We start from the raw sequence: 21032 nt of genomic DNA, 5'->3' as shown, positions 1-21032 counted from the left end.
ATTGCATGTGGCTGAAAGGGTAGAAGAGAGAGCTTTGTTTGGGACATGTTCTATGGAGGGAGATGGTTTTTGTACGGTGTATTTAACACACTTGGTTAAGGTGGGTGGTTTTTACCATCCCTGACTACAAACCCTGTTTGTACGGTGTATTTAACACACTTGGTTAAGGTAGGTGGTTTTTACCATCCATGACTGTGGTGTTACTAAACAGTCATCTGAGGTTCATGGTAGAGAGGTTAAGCTGTAGATTCAGACAAGAGAACAGGGCCAAGGATGAGATTCCCCTCTCAGAGGTCAACAACAGCACTCTTATAGACCAGAACCACAAGAAGGCTAGCTTCTAGAGTTTAGAGTTTTATATGGTCATGGAAAAGCCCTGGCTGGAGTCAGGAACATTTTATTATAAAAAACAAGGTTTTGTTTTGAAACAAAAAGACACTACAGCTGTAAACCATCAGGGTCAGGTTAGATATGAACAGATCTTTGTTGTGGGAAGAGTTGAACTTTTGGGTTATCAACGTTGAAGCCTGGTACTCAGCACCAAATTAACTGCTAAAGGGTCAGCCTAAAATCTTAGTGGTTAAGAGAGCTATATCCTACCTACTCAACTATGGTTCAAATCCCAGCCCATGCACATATGCATGCATGTCCAAAATTATGGCAAGATGGAGAACATGGAGGGAAAGGGATTGCTACATGACTGTACCCTGTCTGGAGATGTCCTTTCACTTTCTCTCTGGCAAGCACATGGATCCTCTGGCAATAAAAACATAATTAACTGCTAGAGAGTCCACCTATTTTTATCTTGCTCACAAGTATTTGTTAGCCTTTTACATTTTACCCTATTTCTTGATGGGGACTACAGTAGACCACGTCTTGCTGGAGCAAGAGAGTAAAAGGTGGGAAGGAAAACTTTCATGCTGACAACAGAGTAGTGAAGACCATCCAAGATGAGGGAGATGTACAAGCTGAGGAAAGGCAGAGCACCTAGCCAGATCCTTGCTTCTCACTGGCCTGTAACAGCTCAAGTTTGAGACACATCAAGAGGAACAACACAGAGACAAAACACCCTGGGGCTTTCTCAGAGTTTATGGACCAGCAATGGCAGTACAACTAACCTCTAGAGAAATAAAATCATACAGTTAAAGAAACATTAAGTCCTGTCTGGCTAAAATTACAATATATGCTATAGTGGTTGCTGATAAACAATTTAAGGGGAATAAAAGTGGGCTCTTAGGGACCAGCAGATGGCATAATGGTTATGTACCTAGACTGTCGGCATCTGTTGGCAAGCTTAAGAGTTACATCTCTCTGGATGGTAACCTGTTGGCGTTCACCCTTGGGGCTTGGTCCTGTGAAGGAGAGAGTTAGAGAAAGGAGAAAGATGAAGAAGCAGAGATGAAGAAGCAGAGATGCAGATGAGCACAGACAAGCCGTGCTGCTCAGTCACGCTGAACTTTTTTTTTTTTTAATTTTAACAATCTGTTTATTATTTATTTATCTCTCCACCGCCTACTCCAAGGAGGTTATTTGGAGTGGGTCACAACCCAGAGCCTGGAGTCTAAAATCTGAGGTGGCCTCTTCCCTCATTTTGTGGCTAAGGTGGGGACATGATCCAGGCAGAACTGGTGTCTCCTTTGGGATACTGCAGAAGGAAAGGGAACCTAGGCACACCATATGGGTGACCACACCCAGGAGGGTTGATTGGCAGGCTGGAAGACAAAATTCTCCAATTAAGGCACTTTTACTTCAATAAGAGGGTGGGAGTTGGTTGGCTGAGAGTGTTGTGGGGCTGGGGAGGTAGTCGCTTACAGGTTGCTGAGATTTGAGGGGAGTTCCTCTACATCGGACCATCTGCGGGGTCAGCACGGGCTGCTGTATGTCTTTGCTGCCAAAAGGGGAAGGTGATGTAGGCATCATAGCCAAAGAGGCTTGCACTATTAGGCCCAGTACCTCTGCAGTGATTTTGGAGTGGTTTCCTCTGTGAACATGGAGTGATCAGGTAGAGGGGACTGCCGCTATGAGGGTTCGAAAGAAATCACTCCAGGGCCAGTTGAAAAGGTATTCTGCTGGGGAACTAGCAGTTAGTATAATGGCTATGTCGCTGGACTCCCACGTAGTCAACCGCGGTTCGCGTCCCGGACCCGGTAGCTTGGAACTCACGCTGGGCGCATGTGCATGCATGCCCAAGATCCCGAGAGGAGAATGGAGGAGAAGGGATTGCGGCGTGACCATCCCCCCTGGGGAGTGATTTCTCGCTTTCTATCTCTATGTCTATCTCTGTCTGTCTGGCGAGCGCATGCACCCTATGGTGAAAACCTCTCCAAATAAAAAAAGGTATTCTGCTGTGCACATCACACATGTAGACAACAAAGAAGACAGTGGCAAGGATCATCTCAATCACTGACAGGGAAGAGAACCCTGAAGCCGTGGTACTGGAGCAGATCAGAATCACCAGGCACAATGTAATCTAAGTCAACAGAATTCCCTTTTGGGTGCACGAGAAATTGGTGCAGGCAGCCCAGCAGTCAGGCTGAGAGGAGCTCCAAATCTGCCTTGGTGTGGGCCAGAATCCCTAGGGTCAGGTAGGATCTGCTTGCTTGCTTGTGGGTTCGAGGGACACTGCACACCTAGCCGTCCTGCCAGCTCTCTGGCCGGGAAGGAGGCCCCCGGGGCGAAGGAGCGAGTAAATCACCATGCTGAGCCAAAGCAGGCAGGGCTGGAGGGGAAGAGCTTCTTTACTTATACATTTTACCAGGCACAGTGAACTGTTTGCAAGCTTTCAAGGATGCAGTTGAAATTCTACAGTTAGAGATAAGGACTTTAGTGTAGATGTTTTTTACCTCGTTACTATCATGTGTGATTTTGTTATGCATCATAGGACAAGCCAGTTCACTTATGCTGCAATGGAGGAGAAGGGATTGCGGCGTGACCATCCCCTCTGGGGGGTGATTTCTCACTTTCTGTCTTTCTGTCTCTCTCTGTCTGTCTGGTGAGTGCATGTGCCCTATAGTGAAAAACCTCTAAAAAATAAAAATAAAAAAGAATTGCCCAGGAAGGGCAATCTTGTTCAGGTGTTTTGTGTTTTTTGTTGTTGTTGTTGTTGTTGTTTGTTTGTTTTTTATAGGAAAGCAGGGAGTTTATTGAAGGAGAGGTAAGGGAAAACACAGCTCCCAAGAAGGGAGGGGTACAGGAAGTCTTGTTCAGATTTAATCCATATGGATTCTGCAGATTATTGTTATGTATTTGCATTCCTATCTATTTTACTAAGAGGAACAGAAACTCTCCTCTCACATTCAGGAGTTAACCATAAAAGTTCTCTTGCTCTCTTTTAAAATATAACCTTTTAACTAACTGCAAGCTATGATTACAAGACTTATAAAACATATGTGTTAAACGATTGTATTTGGTCACAAATTTATAGACTATATTTGTCAGTAGTAATTGAATTTTCTCACTAACCTTGTAATAATTAATGCATGGGACATGACCCCATAGTTTTGTCTTTATTTAATCCACCCATACAAAACCTGCAAATTTTCTTGGTAGTTAGAAAAATTACTCATATCTCACACCTGTTTTTCTTTTCTCTTACTGTAAGAAAATAAGTATGGTGGCCTCTGTCAGAAATGGAGACTTTCCTAAAATATCCACTCTCTTTTTCCCCTTAGTAAAAGAATTTCAGCTCTATTCAATGCAGCAGTGTTTCCAGCTAGCTAGAATTACGTTTTCAAAATATTATTAAGGGGGCAGGAAGACTATTGTATACTAATACAATATGACATACAAGTTCCTTATATTAGATTCATTCAACTTTGAAAGTATCAAAAACTCACTTTCAAAAAAGAATTTACCTTGGGGTGCATAGGCTTACTGGAGAGGGACATAGATAAAGAAAGGCAAAATGACAAGGTACCCATCAAGGTGGATGGCCACGTTGTAATCTGTTCTCCATTCTTCTCTTGGGATTTAGCACACATACATGTACACACACACACACACACACACACACACATGCTCAGATGCTCAGTATGCTTCTCAAGCCATGGGTCAAGGCCTTGAACTGTACAGACAATCATGTGCGATCCAGCTGCCTTAAACACCACCCCACTGGCTGTCCCGAAAGTTATTTTTATTTCAATGGATGATAAATTTTTCAGGCCTTATAATGCCAGATAAAAATCTCTGATTTGCCCCTGACTTCTGCATGGACTCTGTGGAGCTGAACTACGCTAATAAACAGAAAGAAAGAAAAGAAGAAAGAAAGAAAGAAAGAAAGAAAGAAAGAAAGAAAGAAAGAAAGAAAGAAAGAAAGAAAGAAAGAAAGAAGGAAAGAAAGAGAGAGAGAGAGAGAGAGAGAGAGAAAGAAAGAAAGAAAGAAAGAAAACTAGTAGACTTTAATATTTTTACTAGTCTAATTTATAAGGAGACCAAATTTTTACTTGACATTTTAATTTCTGAGTGATAAAATGATAATGGAAGATTGTTCATTATGTTCAAATTTGAAAAAATGTTCCATTTTTATATTTGCAATATGACCTTTGTGGGTCTGAAACATCTGTTGTCTTTGCCTGACGAGTGTCCATTCAGTATTAAAATGCTTCTCTTTTACTTTATTGAGACATCTTTCTGTAATTCTCAGTTCACGTGATTAGCAGGGGCTCACTCTACTTCCTATAATCCAGGGCTAAGATGATACCAAGTTCTGGACAGTCAGAATCACAGGGATTGTTGTTTTAGCAAGAGGCCTATAGCATAAGCCTTTGGGTCTTTTCCGTGTTGGGATTAGTGAGGTGGAAAAATGTATGTGCCAAGATGACACGGATTCCCTTTTCAATGGCATGGAAAGAGCCTGCTGGGAATGAAGCCAATGCAAAGGGTAACCGAACTCAAAAGATGGAGCACATCCAAGTCCTGATGTCATACTTTGAAGCATGTCTGAGGCTGTGGCCACATCTGGGTTTTTCAACTGTGTGAAACACTAAATTTCTTTCTTTTTGAAAAATCAGTTTTGGGATGGTGTTGTGTTACTTATAATAGAATGAGTTCTGACTAACACATGGCATCCACTGTATGATTCTTATGAATCATGTTGGACCATGTAGTTGGGCATACTTTGAGATTAGAGGTAGAACAGGAAGAGAATTTAATTTAGTAATAAATGTGTTCTTAAGTTAATGTTCTATGTCTGTTCTGACCTATTTCAGACGTTTACTGGGAAAAACCTTAATTTTCCACTTTGCTAGGCCTAGGAGATTACATGTAGAGCCCTTCTAAGTGAGAATGAATTCTCTGGTTGAACCTTGACTTATCTATTACTGGCTTAGATCCAAGTAGAATAAAAAATGGAAGAGTATGAGGAAGAGATGGAAATATTGGGCTCTTTTTGGACCATGCTCATGGCTGCCAGTACCATTCTTAGTTCCTCTGAGTCTCTCTGAGTTACCAAGCAATAGAGTGGTTCATGCCTACATCTAGCTCATTTGCTCTCTTGCACCTGCTGGTTCTATGAAACCGGGTGGGTCACCTTCATGGAGAATCTTCCTGGATCACGGTACTTTCTTCTGCTTTGCTTCCCTCTCTCTGTCCTTCTCCTCCTCCACCTTCTTCAGTCATTCATGGACATGTTGCTCTCAAGACTCAAGATTCATGGAATCAGGTGACTCCGCTTGGAAAACTTAGACCATGTACTGCAACTCAGAGTTTACGGAAGTTCTGCATTTAAGAGTTAGGCTTGCATGACATGGAATGCAGAGGTACTTTGAGTCACATTCTACTATTGCGATTTTCTGAACAAAAAAGAGTGATTTATATAACAAGAATGGTTTGAATAAGGTGTTTTCTTTTTTACATTATCTGCCAGGAAGCTACAAGCCAAGTGTATGGCTTAAATTTGTATATGTGAAAAATTCTTTAGTTTTCATATCCATCAGGGAAACCCTGGGCTACATTCTCATCTGGAGGCTTGACCAGAGAACCATTCACTTTTATGCTGATTCAGGTCATCAGAAGAATTTATGTCTATATAGCTGTATAAGTAAGACTCTGGCTTGTTGCCAGTTGTCAGCTGGAGGCTGCTCTGGGGTTTTGGTAGCTCACAATCTTGCTATTTGCCTCTTCAAGACCAACAGGGTAGTGTCTTGATTAGTTTGCTAAAAAAGAATCTTATATGACATAATGTAATCATGGGAGTGACATTTCATTAACTTCACTCCAAAATGAAGTCTAACCAAGGGAGAGATATCCTATCATCTTTTCCATATTAAGTGGCTAGAAGCAGGTTACAAGTTCTTCCCACACTCAAAGGGAAGAGATTATGCAAGTATAATGCCAAAGGGTAGAGATCGTGGGGTTCAGCTTAGAATTCTGCATAATATAATCAATACTTACCAAAGTACGTCTCATTGAAGATTACTTCCAAAGGGATTTTGTAAGTCTGTATTCATCAAGCATCTTTTTCAAGCAACAAAATGCAAGTGACAGAAGACTGAATACAATCCTAAGACAATACATAAAAAAAGTGATTTTATTCACTCGTGGACTGAATATTCTGAGGGATAATTTGGGCTTTAGGCAACAATGTGATGAGGATTGACAAGGATTCAGCTTCATTAAACTTTGACACAGTAATTAAAAAGAGCATTGCGAGCCAGTCTGTGTCATGGTGGTTAACACAACTGGATCCCATGTGGCTCATTGTGCCGTTTGAGTTCCAGACCTGGGAGCTTAAGAAACATGCTGGACATGTGTGTGTGCATGCCCAAAATCCCAAAAGGAGGGGAAAATGGATGTCAAAGGACTGTGGCATGGCCATCCCCCACGGAAGGTGCTTTTTCACTTTCTCTACTCTTTCTCTCTGTTTCTGTCTCTCTCAGGTGGGAACATGCACCCTCTAGCAAAAACTAACAACAGCAACAACAAAAGAACATCTCAGGAATAGAAGATTAGGAACTCTCTACAGTGCTTGGGAGAAAAATCTGGCAGAAAAATTAGTCATAATGCAGAATATGCCAGGGTTAGGATGAAGGACAATGTACTTGGCTTCTCTGTGGCGGATGTGAAATCTGAGAAGGCTGTGCCATGTGCAACATGAGGAAAGAAGGAGACATGGATTTCTCTCTGCCATCCTGTCATATCACCCCTACCAAGCCAGGATTGTCTCCTGTAACTTTCTGCATTGGCAGATATTGTGACATTTTCTCTAATAAGAGTGCCTATCTCTTCCTTTTTTGACTGTGTACCTGAAAAACTTCCAATCACTTTTTCATGATTGAGCAATTGTGTGAGGTCTTCTCAAATCCCTGTCATTTAGATGATGTTGGGTGTGAATCCAATCCCATGTGCCCATAATTTGGCAGACACTGTCAGTTAAGTCACCCAACTCCCACATCAACCCCTTTCTTCTTTTAAGCCTGTAACTAGGGACCAGCAGATGGCATAATGGTTATAGTGCTGGACTCCTAAGTAGTTGACCACAGTTTGAGTCTCAGACCTGGTGACTTAAAACTCATGCTGGGCTCATGTTCGTGTGTGCCCAAGATCCCAAGAGGAGAATGGAGGAGAAAGGATTGTGGCATGGCCATCCCCCCCTGAGGTGATTTCTCCTTTCTGTCTCTCTGGTGAGTGCATGTGCCTAAAACAAAAACAAAAACAAAAACAAACCTGTAGCCATTAATGGCTATATGTTATGGGTCTGAACAATGAGATATAAGCTTAATTTTGAAGAGGGAAAAGTTTTTGTTTCTTACTTTTTTTAAAGTTATCAGAAGACACATGTGCATGCCAGAGAGAGTCAGAGAGAGGAGAGAAAGCAACTCCCATGGGATGTGGTTGTGACACCATTGCTTTTTCTTCCAACCTGTTGAAATTTTAGCATGCATGTACACATACTCAACATGATTTTCAAGGTGCTGGAGTCAGGATATGAATTGCAGTCAGCCATGTGTGATCTGACTTCCTTACCCACCAGGCTATGGGGCTGGCTCATACATTTGTTTTCGTAAAATGAGGGCCCTTCCTTTTGCCACCCCATTCTCCTCCTAGCATTGAACACAGACATAATGGCTGGGGCTACACTGGAAGTCTTGTGCCCAGAGTAAAAATGACAAGAGACTCACAAATATCTAGCCTCTGTTATCATTAATGTGATGAACCAGCCTAGCGACTGACTTTCACTATACTCCTGCCACATAAAGCAAAGCAAAGCAAAACAAAAGCTAACCTTGAATTATTTAACCCATTATAGTATTGTATTATTATTGCCTTAAGCCTAATAAGATTTTAAAAATAATTTTATTTTTAAATAAAATTATTATTATTTTTAAGTTTTGCTACAGGGCATATGTACCCAGAAGAGAGAGAAAGAGAGACAGAGAGAGGGAGAGAGAGACAGAGAGAGGGAGAGAGAGACAGAGAGAGGGAGAGTGAGAAAGCAAGCTGCCAGGTCTGGGACTCGAACCACAGTCAGCCATGTGGCAATCCAGCACCTCAACTACCACACAACCTGCTGGCCTCAAGCCTAGTAAGGATCTTTTAAAAATGGAGTCATTTGCATTTCTAGATGACAGAACTGATTGTAGCATGAAGATCTTTCATTTTTAAAGAACTATTTAACTTTATTCATTCATTCATTCATTCATTCATTCATTCATTTTAATTTGACCAGACACACACACACACACACACACACACACACACATACATAGAGAGAGAAAGAAAGAGTGAAAGAGAGAATGTAAACCACCTGGTTCAGGACTTGAACCATGGTTGGCCATGTGGGAGTGTCCAGCACCTCAATAACCATGCCACCTGCTGGCCCTCTAGTGTGAAGAGTTATTTAATTGGCTACTTATCTATCTAACCTACAGCAACATGGATGAACTTCGTATTGTCAAAGTTGTCTTGCTTTTATCTTAATCATCTTGGCATCCATACTACATATTCTTAGAGTACATAGCTCATAGAACACATCCAGAAGATATTTGTTAAATAAATTAATAAATCAATCCAAGGTTTTGTCTTCTAAGATTGAATGGCTTGTCTGGAGAAAGGACTGTATCCTTTTAATTAGAATGATAGATGTTGAATGGGACCCATCTAGTTCCTCAGGTATCAGTTTATCTTATTCATCATGCTCTCAGCAGTTTCAAAGTACAGAAAAGACAGATGAATAAAAATGCATGGGTTTGCAAACATTGTAGCTAATGCTTAATCATTAGAAGATAAAAGCAACACTCAAAATAAAATACTAAAATTTTGAGAGGAATGTCTGTCCTCAATGTGATAACATAAAAAAAGAATCAAGAAATTTAGCATGCAGATCCAAAAAAAAAAAAAATAAAACTCAAATGTATAATTTCAGACTCAGAGTGGATCTGCAGTTAAATGAACAAACCTACCTGTTTGCTGAACACTAGACACTCACGGGTTAAAATCAGGTAAGAGAACACTGACAGAATGAAGAATATTTTACTTCAGGAAGATGATTCTTATAGTTGTGGAAAGGATAAGGAGAGTATTTATAACATGTGCCATCTTTGAAGCACTTTCTCATACGAGATAAGTTAGATTTATTTGATGTAGTTTCAACAGGACTAAGAGAAAATTTTGGAGCAAAGTGTGGAAACTTCAGGTTGAGAAATTGGAGCTCAACACGAGGAAGACGTTAGCAATACAAAATTTTCAAAGTAGGTTTGTGTGACTAGCGGGGCCCAAAGCTATGCTGACTAGCAGTAAATTGTCACATAATGACCTGTTTAAGATAGTAACAGTTTCCTGTTGTGGTTAGAAAACTAACTTGCCTATTAAGATGCTCCAATTTGATAGATTTAAGTTAGACCACTTTGATAGAGTCGTTTCTTTACTCCATGGGATAGTATTTCTGAAAATCTTCAAAAGTGACAAGGTGGTGGTGGTGGTGGTAATAGAATGAAGACTTGTTAACCACACTATTTGTTCAGCTTGGTTTTTATAAAAAGGTGGTTCCCTCTCGTGCTGCTTACTCATCCTGGGATGGAAGTCTGTCTGAGGCTGCCTGTTGGTGTTGAATGAGAGAGGCTGTATTTCAAGTATTACGTGGGCAGCCACACAAATATAGCACACCCATAGTCTAAGAAACATTAAGTGGGAGGCCATGCTACACATACCTGCAAGGCTACAGCATGTTTCTAATTTGCTCAGTATGGTTTTTGGACATATTTGCTCAGTATGGTTTTTGGACATTTTTGGATTTTAATTCTTTGTAAACTTTTTTTTTTTTTGAGAAGTTTTTGCTATAGGGCACGTACACTTGCCAGAAAGACAGAGAGAGACAGAGAGACAGAAAGCGAGAAGTCACCCCCCAGGGGGGATGGCCATGCCACAATCCCTCCTCTTCCATTCTCTTGGAATCTTGGGCATGCATGTACACGTGCCCTGCATGAGTTTAAGCTACTGGGTCCAGGACTTGAACTGTGGTTGACTACATGGGAGTCCAGTGACATAATCAATACACCAACTGCTGGTCCCTAAATTTTATTTTTTATTTCTGTCATGAAAGAAAGAGAGAGAGTTAGATGATCCCCCAACAGATTATTCACACTATATTCCACCTAGTCTCAACTGGCCTGGATCGTGCTCAGGAAGATCTAGGAATATGAACTCAGGCCCTTCCCCATGTGGGTTCAGTTACATTATCACTGCACTGTCACCTGGCCCAGTGAATTTTTTTCTTTTTGGTTGAGGTTTTTGCCATAGGGTGCTTATGCTGACTAGTGAAAGACAGAGAGAGACAATGAGAGGAAAATTGAGGAATCATCCTCCTAGGAGGGATGGCCACGCACAATCCCTTCTCCTCTATTCTCCTCCTTAGATTTTGGACACACATGTACACACGCCCAGCATGATTTTCAGGCTGCCAAGTCTGGGACTCAAACCACTGTCAGCCATGTGAGAATCCAGTGACATAACTACTACACCACCTGCTGGCCTCAGCCCCATTAATTTGAATGCTTTTGAAGGTATAATCGATGTTAAACAAAAGAGACTTTACTGCATCCTTTCCAGACCCTTTTGAATATTATTTTCTTCTATTAATAATGGCATTGGCTTTTGCAATCACTGCCAGTATTTTGACTTTCAGGGATACATTTGAATTATGCAGAATGGAGCTGCATTATTGACCTGATGACTCATACATTTATATTCTTGCCTAGACTTAAGCCATATTAGCTACATTTCAAGTGTTTAGTGGCCACATATGGCCAATAGCTATAGATTTTACAATGTTGTCCTAACCCTTTTTAGAAAGTCCCACATGAATGACAAATAAACTTTTGGAAGTGTGCCATGTGAACAATTCCTTTTTTTCTTTTTAATTGCCAGAGGGTAGATATGCTTGCTGGAGAGAGACAAAGATATAGACAAAGGATGGGGGACTCATACCCCCATGGAATGCAGTCATGCTACAATCCCTTTTCCTGGGCATGAAAGTACATATGCCTAGTGTCTTTCTCAAGTTTCTGGGGCTGGGATTCTAACTGTGGTCAGATGTGTGGATCCAACTCCCCTAACCTGTAGGCCACAGGGTTGGCCTAACAATTTCTCTTTCCTAACTCTACTTCTTTGTTTCCTCAGTAGTTCTCTTCTCTTCTTCCTTCTCCTCCGCCTCTTCTTCTTCTTTTCTTCTTCTTCATTTTGTTTGTTTTTAATGTTTTTTTTCAATGTCCTATGATCCTGTGTGCCTCTTTCCAAAATAATTTACCCCATTTTTATAAATCATTAAGTCCCAAATCTACTCCTGTGTTTTCTAAATTACAGAACGGTAATTTAGTATGTCTTATTCACTACTATTCTCCAAAGACAAGAACAGTTACCAACACTTAGATAAGACTAAATAGACAAATGAATGAACTCATGCTCCAGAATAAGCTATGGATTGAAAATGTTCCAGCTCTGCCAGATTTCCCTGCTTATTTGGGGTGAGAGATGATCCCTTGGGTAAAGGAGAAGAGACAGTCAGTCCAATTTGGGGAGACCGCTTTTCCTCACAGTAATATTTTTAAAAATCTAAAATCCTAGCCTGAAGAGCTAAGTTTTTTCTGTAAGACTATCCTACTCCTCCTGTTAATTTGACCTCATCGTTGAGAGGTATTGACTCTTTTCCTAATGCAGCGTACAAACCTTCTTTAATCTGAAAGGGTTCAGCCCTGTTACTATTGTTGAACTCTTGCTGTAGTGCTATCAAAAACAATAAAATTGCCAAATACATTTGTAATCTATATATCCTGAGGCTGTAACTTTATTTTCTCTTTACTAGCTAAACATGGTGCTTTCAACACGGCAGGCAGTCAATACCTGTCTTTACATCATTCCATAAAGCCATGCACTGGATATAGAATATATCAATCGACAAATTAGATAAAGATCATGGCCCTCAGGAAGCTTACATTTAAATGGAAAAAAGAGGAGAAAGAGAAGAAATAAGCTACAAACACAAAAATGAAATATATATGTACACACACACACACACACACACACACACTATATAGTTAGATCTAATGCATCCAATTAAAAATTAGAGCAAGAAAAAGGAATTGGGTGGGAAAGGAGGTTGTAACTTTCACCCCTAGCTTTATTAAAGCATATCTGACAAATAAAAAGTGAATATTTAAAGTATACAATGTAATATTTTGATATCAGTACAGACTATACAATAATGAAGTAGGCAGTAAATTAAAGCATTTAAATCAATGCCGTTGTGTTCTGATCTCATACAATTACAACTTATTTTTAAAATGAAAAGATGTCGTGGTAACACATCCACATTATGTAGGTGTATAAAATGCACCTGAGTTAATTTGTATCTGAAATTTTATGCATGTGATATTATTTGGCAGTTCTATGGCTTGGATGAGACTGAATTGCTACGAACTGAAGGTAATGCTAGAGGACAATGTAACCAACTGGGAAAAATATAATAAAGGAAAGTGTTATTATATACTTTATTCAATAATCTTTAGTTATAAAAGGAGGAGAAAGTCATGGCAACACATTTGGGGGAGTTTAATAAATTGTTATCACGAATGCCAGTCTTGATAAACCAATGATAGCAATGAGCTGAAGAGGGTCAAACTACAAAATAGATTCTATTTGAGAAAGACACATAACAGATAGCATCAAAATTACAGCAATTTAGAAACTAGCAATGAAGAAATAAGATATATCAACCTAGAAGTCACAGATATTAAGTGGGGCTTTTCAGATTATACGTTAAAAATAAATGGCAGAAGCAGAGAATGGCTCAGATGCGTTCTCATATATCCAGTATAACCAGATAAAAGTCAGCTTTCAGCCACATTATATTAGCATAGCCATTAAATTGAGCACAATGAACATTAAAAATAAAAAGCAAAATGTAGAAGAAGTTATAATGATCTTTGATAAGCTGTTCTTTGATTTCATCTCTGATCCTAATAAATAACTCCCTATATTTGTGCTTATACATGAAATTATTATACCAAATGGTCAGGAAGATCATTTCTAACTCTACCTCACCTGTCTAATGATCATTCTGGATTATTTTAATGAATGGAAATGATTCCTTGGGCTAAGAGAGATGCTTTTAGAATCATGTGGTTCCTATATTCAACCTGAGATCACACAACTGTTTATTAGCATAAATGTACTTTTAATTAGTCACATAGCAATTGTTCTAGTCTATTTTGTGGCAAATGACAGAAAATACTGGAAACTGGGTAATCGTTTGATTGTTTATTTTAAATTTACTATTTATGTTCAGCAGATAAAGAGAGACAGAGAGAAAGTGAGAAAGCCTCCTCCAGGGGGGATGGCCACACTGCAATACCTTCCCTTCCATTCTTTTCTCAGAATTTTCAGCACATGCATACACATGCTTGGTGGGTTTTTTAAGCCACTGGGGTGGGGACTCGAACCACACAGTCAACCATGAGGGATCCAGTGCCTTAACCACCACTCTACCAGCTGATCCAGAAACTGGGTGATTTATAAAAAGAAGTTTTATGATTTGGAGGTCCAAGGTCCAGGGTCTCTCTCTAATGGGGGTCTTTTGGTTGCAACACAACTTGGTGGAGGGCAAGGGAGTGTGGTCTGTGATCTGTGTTCTGTGTGTATGTGTGTGTGTGTGTGAGAGAGAGAGAGAGAGAGAGAGAGAGACTCTCACATTCCCCTTCTTTATACGTCCACCAAAAGTCAATCATAGGACTCTGCCTTGGGAACCTTTATCTTAATCTCTTTCTAAATACTCCACTGAACTCCATAATTATATCAAGTTTTCATCCAATAAATCCAATTACAATGGCTCAAAACATGCATTTTTGGAAGGCATATTTAAACAATAGCAGTAATTTAAAAGTTTTCTTTTATTTCTAGTAGCTTATTCTGCCACCCTTGGAAACATGATGGTGGAAGATTAAGTCAGCATAAAACTGTATAATTAGACCCAATGCAAAAACATAGTTGTAGAATTTTTTTTTAAATCACATGAGTAGTGGAGAAATATCAATACTATTAGTTATAATGCCCTAAATAATAGAAATAATCGGATACAAAATTTAAATCTATTGATAGAAGACCTTTTGTTTTGGATCATCTTACCTTTAAAACTGAAGCTTAGGAGATCTCCATTTTCAGCATGTTGGAAGGCCTCTATGAACCAACTCCTAGTGAAATAATCAAAGCTGGAAAAGCTATCAAAAACAAAGCAAAACAATGATTTCATCTCTGGAAATAGTTGTAAGGCCATATAGCAAAGGAAGAAACATTTATTCAGGAAGTATAGTAAGACTTAATAAGTAATAGCAAATATAGCAAACAGCCTACTAGAGAGATCATAAAAATACTGCTACCTTTGATAAAATTATTGCTATTCCAGAGTGATACAGGGAGAAAGCTGCCATTGGCTACCAGGAAGAGAGTCCTCAGGATAAAATAAACCTGCCAACGCCTTGGTCTTGGACTTCTAGGTTCTAGAAGCATAAGCAATTTTTAAAAATTATTATTTAAAACCCAGTCTTCAGATCCTAGGCTAAGCTGAACAGTTCAGCCATGTCCATGGGTGTGCCCACGATCCTGGTTGGCTGGAGGACTTAGGAAGAGGGGATCATGATGTGGCAAGACCTTGTCAAGAACACCTATATTTCTCTCTCTCATAAAATAAGCTTTCGTAAAATAGGGAAAACATGTAAAACAGCAAATAAAGAACTTCAACAAAGTTCCAGGTTATAAGACCAATAATATCAGTTGTTTTTATACACATAGGTCCATAGATGGCACTGTCTCATATCTATGAAATGTCTACTAAAGAACTATTAAAACAGATAAACTCAAGAAAGTTGTGAAATATCATTTAGATATACCAAAAAACCCTACCCAGTTTTGTTTATATTCACAAGAAATGAATAAACCTAAAGGAAATTAAGAAAACAACTCTTATTTATAATAGCATTTTACAAAATGAAATACCTAAGAACTTAAATTGATCCAAGAAAGTGAAAGATATATACTCTGAGAACTACAAAACATTGCTGAAAGAAACAAACTAAGACCTAAATAAATGGAAATACACCCTATGTTCATGAACTGAAAGTCTTAATACCGTTATGATGTTACTACCTGAAAATGCAGAACAGTCCATGTAAAAAATGCAAGATTTTTTCTTTAGAAATGTAAAATTCATTCCTCAAATACACATGGAATTTCAAAATTCTCAGTTAACCAAAAAAATCTTGATTAAGAGGAACGGAGTAGAAGGATTTACACATCCTAATTTCTTTTCTTTCTTTTTTCTTTTCTTTCATTTTTTTTTTTAGTTTTTTAGTGTTTTTTTTTTTTGTTTTTTTGTTTTTTTTTTTTGCCATAGGGCATATGCACTAGTGGAGAGACAGTGAAAGGAAAAGTGAGAAATCATCTCCACATCTCCAGGGGGATGGTCATGCCACAATCCTTTGTCCTCCATCTACCCCTGGGATTTTAGGCATGCATGCACATGCATCTGGTGTGAATTTCAAGCCACCAGGTCTGGGACTCCAACCATAGTTGGCTAGGTGGGAGTCTAGCACCTTGACCATCATGCCACAGGCTGGCTCTGACATCTCTCAATTTAAAAATTAACTATGACTCTATGGTAACCAAAAACAGTATAATTCTAGCTAGCATCAGGGTATAAGTAAACACTAATAAAACTGGTCTGATAATCTGGAAATAAAACCATACATCTATGACCAATTAATTTTCAAACAGGGTACTTAATTCATTCAATGGGAGAAAGAACACTATCTTCACCAAATAGTCCTAGTATAACTGAATCTCCAAATTATAAAAGAATAAAGTTAGATCCCTACCTCACAGCATACATAAAAAAATTCAAAAATAGGTCAAAGACATAAATATAAATTCTAAAATGATAAAAAAAAACTCTTAGGAAAAAGCATAGGAATAACTTCCATGACATTAGATTTGCTAATGAATTCTTAGGTATAATGTCAACACCACAAGCAACAATAATGAAAATAGATGAATTGAACTTATCATAATTTTGAACCTTTTTACAGCAAAGGACATAATCATGAAAGAGAAAAGACAATCTACACAACAGAAGGTAGCATTTGCAAATTATATATCTGATCAGTGTTTAATTCAAGAATATATAAAGAACTACAACTCAACAATTAAAAAAAAAAAGCTTTCCATTTAAAAACGGGTCAGAGATCATGAACAGACAGTTCTCCAAAGAATATATACAAATTTCTAACAAGCACATGAAAAGATACTCAATGTCATTAATCATTGGGGAAATGCCTATCAACCCACAATGTGATACCATTTTACACATACATGAATGCCAATATTTATTGCAGCATTATTTGCAATAACCAAAAGATGCAACCAGCCCAAATACTTACTGATGGATAGATGGACAAACAAAATGTGGCAAAATTTTACAGATAATTACCAAGAGAAAAGAAATTTATTTTGTAGTTTTGCAATGAGCAGAACAGAAAACAGTGTAAGGAATTTCTAGAGGTACTAAAGACTGATATCAGGAAAAGGAGACTACAAATTGGCTGTTACTTTGGAGGTGGGAGAGGGCTTTCCATTTCTGATCTTCTGTGCCCTGCTCTGTTTCACAGAAGACTAGGAGTGTGATAGCTAGTTGTTTTTTTTTTTTTTTTTTTTGAGAGATTTTCACTGTAGGGCATGTGCGCTCGCCAGACAGAGAGACATAGAGACAGAAAGCGAGAAATCACCCACCAGGGGGGATGGTCACGCCGCAATCCCTTCTCCTCCATTCTCCTCTCGGGATCTTGGGCACGCACGCACATGCGCCCGGCGTGAGTTTTAAGCCACCGGGTCCGGGACACGAACCGCGGTCGACTACGTGGGAGTCCAGCGACATAGCCATTACGCTAACTGCTGGTTCCCATAGCTAGTTTGATCACAAATTTCATTGTCACCTGGCATCTATTAGACTCTCACAATGGGATGCCCTGGCAGGTGATTGAAAATTAGGAAAGGAAGAATTCGAAAGCTCCCTCTTCTCTTGGGGGAAAATAAAAAGGTGTTTTGGGGGAGAACCTTCAGCAGAGATCAAAAAAGGTGAAGCACCTGGGCTTCTGCTTGCTAACATGTTTCCAGAAGTATCACAGGTTTTTGGGTCATAGACCAGCAGTAGCAGCAGGGGCTGCAGCAGCCCTGGCATCACAGTGTCCTAGCTGCCTGTGACATTTGCAGGTAACTCTGGGCTCTATGGTTCCTGCACGGTCAATAGGAAAATGAGCCATGGATTTCTGCAGGGTAACTTCAGCAGTGGCTCCAAAGAGTCCTAGCTTCCAGAGGGCCTGGCAGCTGCAGCTGGGCAGGGATTGTGTGCTGAAGATAACACAGTCTCCCTTCTGCTCCTCCAACCTAGGACCTAGTGGTTTACTGCGGATACCAGTCTTGAGGAACTTTGCCTTTTCTTTTTGGCCACTCCATCCTTTGGTCCTTTTGTAACTTATTCACCCTCTTAAGTCTCCTCCAATTGAAATACCAGGTGACTTTCTGTTTCCCCAACTGGATGATGAGTGATACATGAAAACAAGTAGGGACTGACTCTGTAGCATAGCAGTTAAGAACTGTGTGTAGAATGTCAGATTCCACATAGGCAACTGTGGTTTGAATCCCAGTTCAAAGCCTGGGAACTTGGAAAACATAACAGGCATGTATATACATGCCCTGAATCCTGACAGGATGGAAAATGGGGGAAAAAAGACTGTGGCATGACCATGCCCCTCCCACTGGGGGAGGGGGGGAGCAGTGTCTCTCTCTATCTCCCTCTTTCTCTGTCTCTTTCTCTCTTTCTCTGGTGAGTACGTGAACCCTCTGTCAATAAAATAAATAAATGTGAGGTTGCCTGTAGCCTAGTGGTTGAGGGAACTTCATCTCACATGGCTGACAGAGCAATTGGAGTTCTGGAACCAGTGACTTCAAAAACATGCTGGCATGCGTGCATGCCCAAAGTCCTGACAGGATGACGAATTGAAGAAGGGATTGCAGCATGACTACATCCCAGTGGGGATTGCTTTTTCCCTCTCCCTCTCTGTCCCTCACCGGTGAGCACGCACCCTTTGGCAAATTAAAAAAAATATTTATAGTACTGCAGATACATAACATGTTTTTCCCCATTTTTTTCCACATTGATTCATATTTAATTTAATATGATTTGTTTCCAATATTATATATTTAGAATACATTTTTCATTGATTTAATATAGGTATAAAAATGTATAAAATTGCATACCAAGATATATCTCAAATAAAAATAAGAATATTAAATCAAGAGAGAAATAAATTTTATATTTTATAGTTTTATTTTTTTTTAATTAGAGAGATTTTTACTATAGGGCACATGTACTCACTGGAGAAACAGAGAGAGAAAGAGAGACAGAAAGCAAGAAATCACCCTCCGGGGGAATGGCCATACCGAAATCACTTCTTCTCTAATCTCCTTTTGGGATTTTGGGTACACATGCACATGCACTTGGTGTGGGTTTTAAACTGCTGGGTCTGGGACTTGAATTGTGGTTGACTACTTAGTAGTCCAGTGACATAAAGTTTATGCCACTGGCTGGTCCCTATAGTTTAATATATTAAAATAGACTGTCTTCCTGAGATTTAAATTGTGGAGTTCAAATAAAAACTTGAAAATATTAAGATAAGAATTATATAATAAGTACTTCTTTCCTAAAACTTTTTTGACACATACAGACAAAAAAAAATTATTATACTTTTAGACTAGAAAATCTGTCCTAATATTGTTTATTAGATTCCAAGTTAAACATTTTCCTGTTTTTATGACTTTTATGATGAACCCACTAACAGATAATTATATTTCCTGATTATGTTCGAACTATGATAGTCTATTTCTCTATCGAGTTGCAACTAGCTACACATACTTAGAAGTTGTTGGTATAATTACATAAAGAGAGAACACATGTAAGAAATGAAAACAAAACTTCAGGCATAGGAGAAGCATTGAGTTTCCACAAACATTAACTCCAGTGAAACATGTAGCACATCAAGAGAAAAATACACGAGGCGAAAACAGCATTAGAGATGAGTGCTTTCTTAATTTTTTGCATTCTTATACTCTCTTGTACTAAGTTCTCCACATCCAGAAATAATAGATATTAATGTATGAAAAGGACTTTTAGTCTGGGATATTCCAATATGACAAAACATCTGTTGAGAATAATTGAAACTCCAATCACAATTAGAACTATATATTTCATTACACATAAAATTAGGCACTGGTAGATGTATTTATACATATACAGGTAATATTTTGAAATGCGATTTTACTTCACTTCCCTTTATGTGACTGCTCCAGTAGTATAATAAATACTATAGATTAACTTAGGTGGTAGAACACAGTGGCAAGGAATGTGGGCTCTGGTATCAGTGGCCTGGCTTCAGTTCCTGGTTTTATTACTAACCATGTAGACTTGGGTGAGTTCTTAATCTCTCTGTACCTCATTATCCCCATTTGTTAAATGTTATCGGCATAAAATGGGTAATATATACAGGTACTTAGCAAGATGTCTATGTAGTTTTGGACTCCTTCTAAGCAGTATGTTACTGTATCAGGATTCTTACTGCTAGGACATGAAGACAATAGAACAAAGTCAACCATTTACCATTTAAAAGAAGGTCTTGAGGATCAGTAGATGGCATAATGGCTACATTGCTGGATCCCACTTAGTCGACTGTGGTTCAAGTCCTGGACCTGGTGGCTTAAACTCATGATGGGCATGTGTGCGTGCATGCCCAAAATCCTGAGAGGAGAATGGAGAAGGGATTGCAGCATGACCATGCCCTCAGGGGGTGATTTCTTGCTTTCTGTATCTCTGTCTCTCTCTGTCTCTATGGCAAGCACACATGCCCTATAGCAAAAAATCATTTAAAAAATAGGGTCTTGAAGTCCATTTTGTACATTATATTATTTAAGACTTTCAATCACAGAGGACAAACACTTGAAAGCAGTTTTCTAAATTTTAGAATCTTTCCTTTAAACATCAGGAACAAAAGCTTGGAGGATTGAAAATAAAGTTTTTGCTATAAACTACCAAGCAAGCAGAATGATTTAGGGGCAATTTTTTTTTTCTGAGCAGAGATTAGAGGAAAGCCCTTTGTCAGAGAGTCAAAAGCATGGGAATGAGAGAAAGGAGTGCATTCAGGCTTCTATGGGGCGCCTACTCTCTAATTTCAGGAAGAAGGAGCATGCTCTCTGTTTCCTTTTGGGAGGCAAAACTTCATAATGCTCCCCAGATGGGATGCCTAGAGGATTTTGTAGAAGGTTTTGCATTTTCAGGCAGAAAGAGGTTTTAGAAAGTGATTGCCATTACATCCCAGAGTTCCAAGAGACCTGGTGTGGAGAAAATGAAAATAATTGCTGCATGCCCTAATGGAGAATGTGGGCCGCAAAGAAGGTTGATAAATCATAGTAGGGCTATACAGTGTACATACATCAAGGCCATG

At 39.1% G+C, this 21032-nt stretch overlaps 1 pseudogene; it reads right to left on the bottom strand.

Moving 5' to 3' along the window:
• Positions 1 to 1840: 1840 nt before the first annotated feature.
• LOC102501905 (proteolipid protein 2 pseudogene) lies at positions 1841 to 2698 on the bottom strand (annotated as a pseudogene).
• Between the last annotated feature and the right edge of the window lie 18334 nt (positions 2699 to 21032).

Source organism: Tupaia chinensis, unplaced genomic scaffold (genome assembly GCF_000334495.1).
Source record: "Tupaia chinensis unplaced genomic scaffold, TupChi_1.0 Scaffold000127_1, whole genome shotgun sequence".
In the NCBI taxonomy this organism is placed as follows: Eukaryota; Metazoa; Chordata; class Mammalia; order Scandentia; family Tupaiidae; genus Tupaia; species Tupaia belangeri.
Note: the sequence above shows the minus strand (reverse complement) of the source record. Positions and strands in the feature narration are given on the sequence as shown.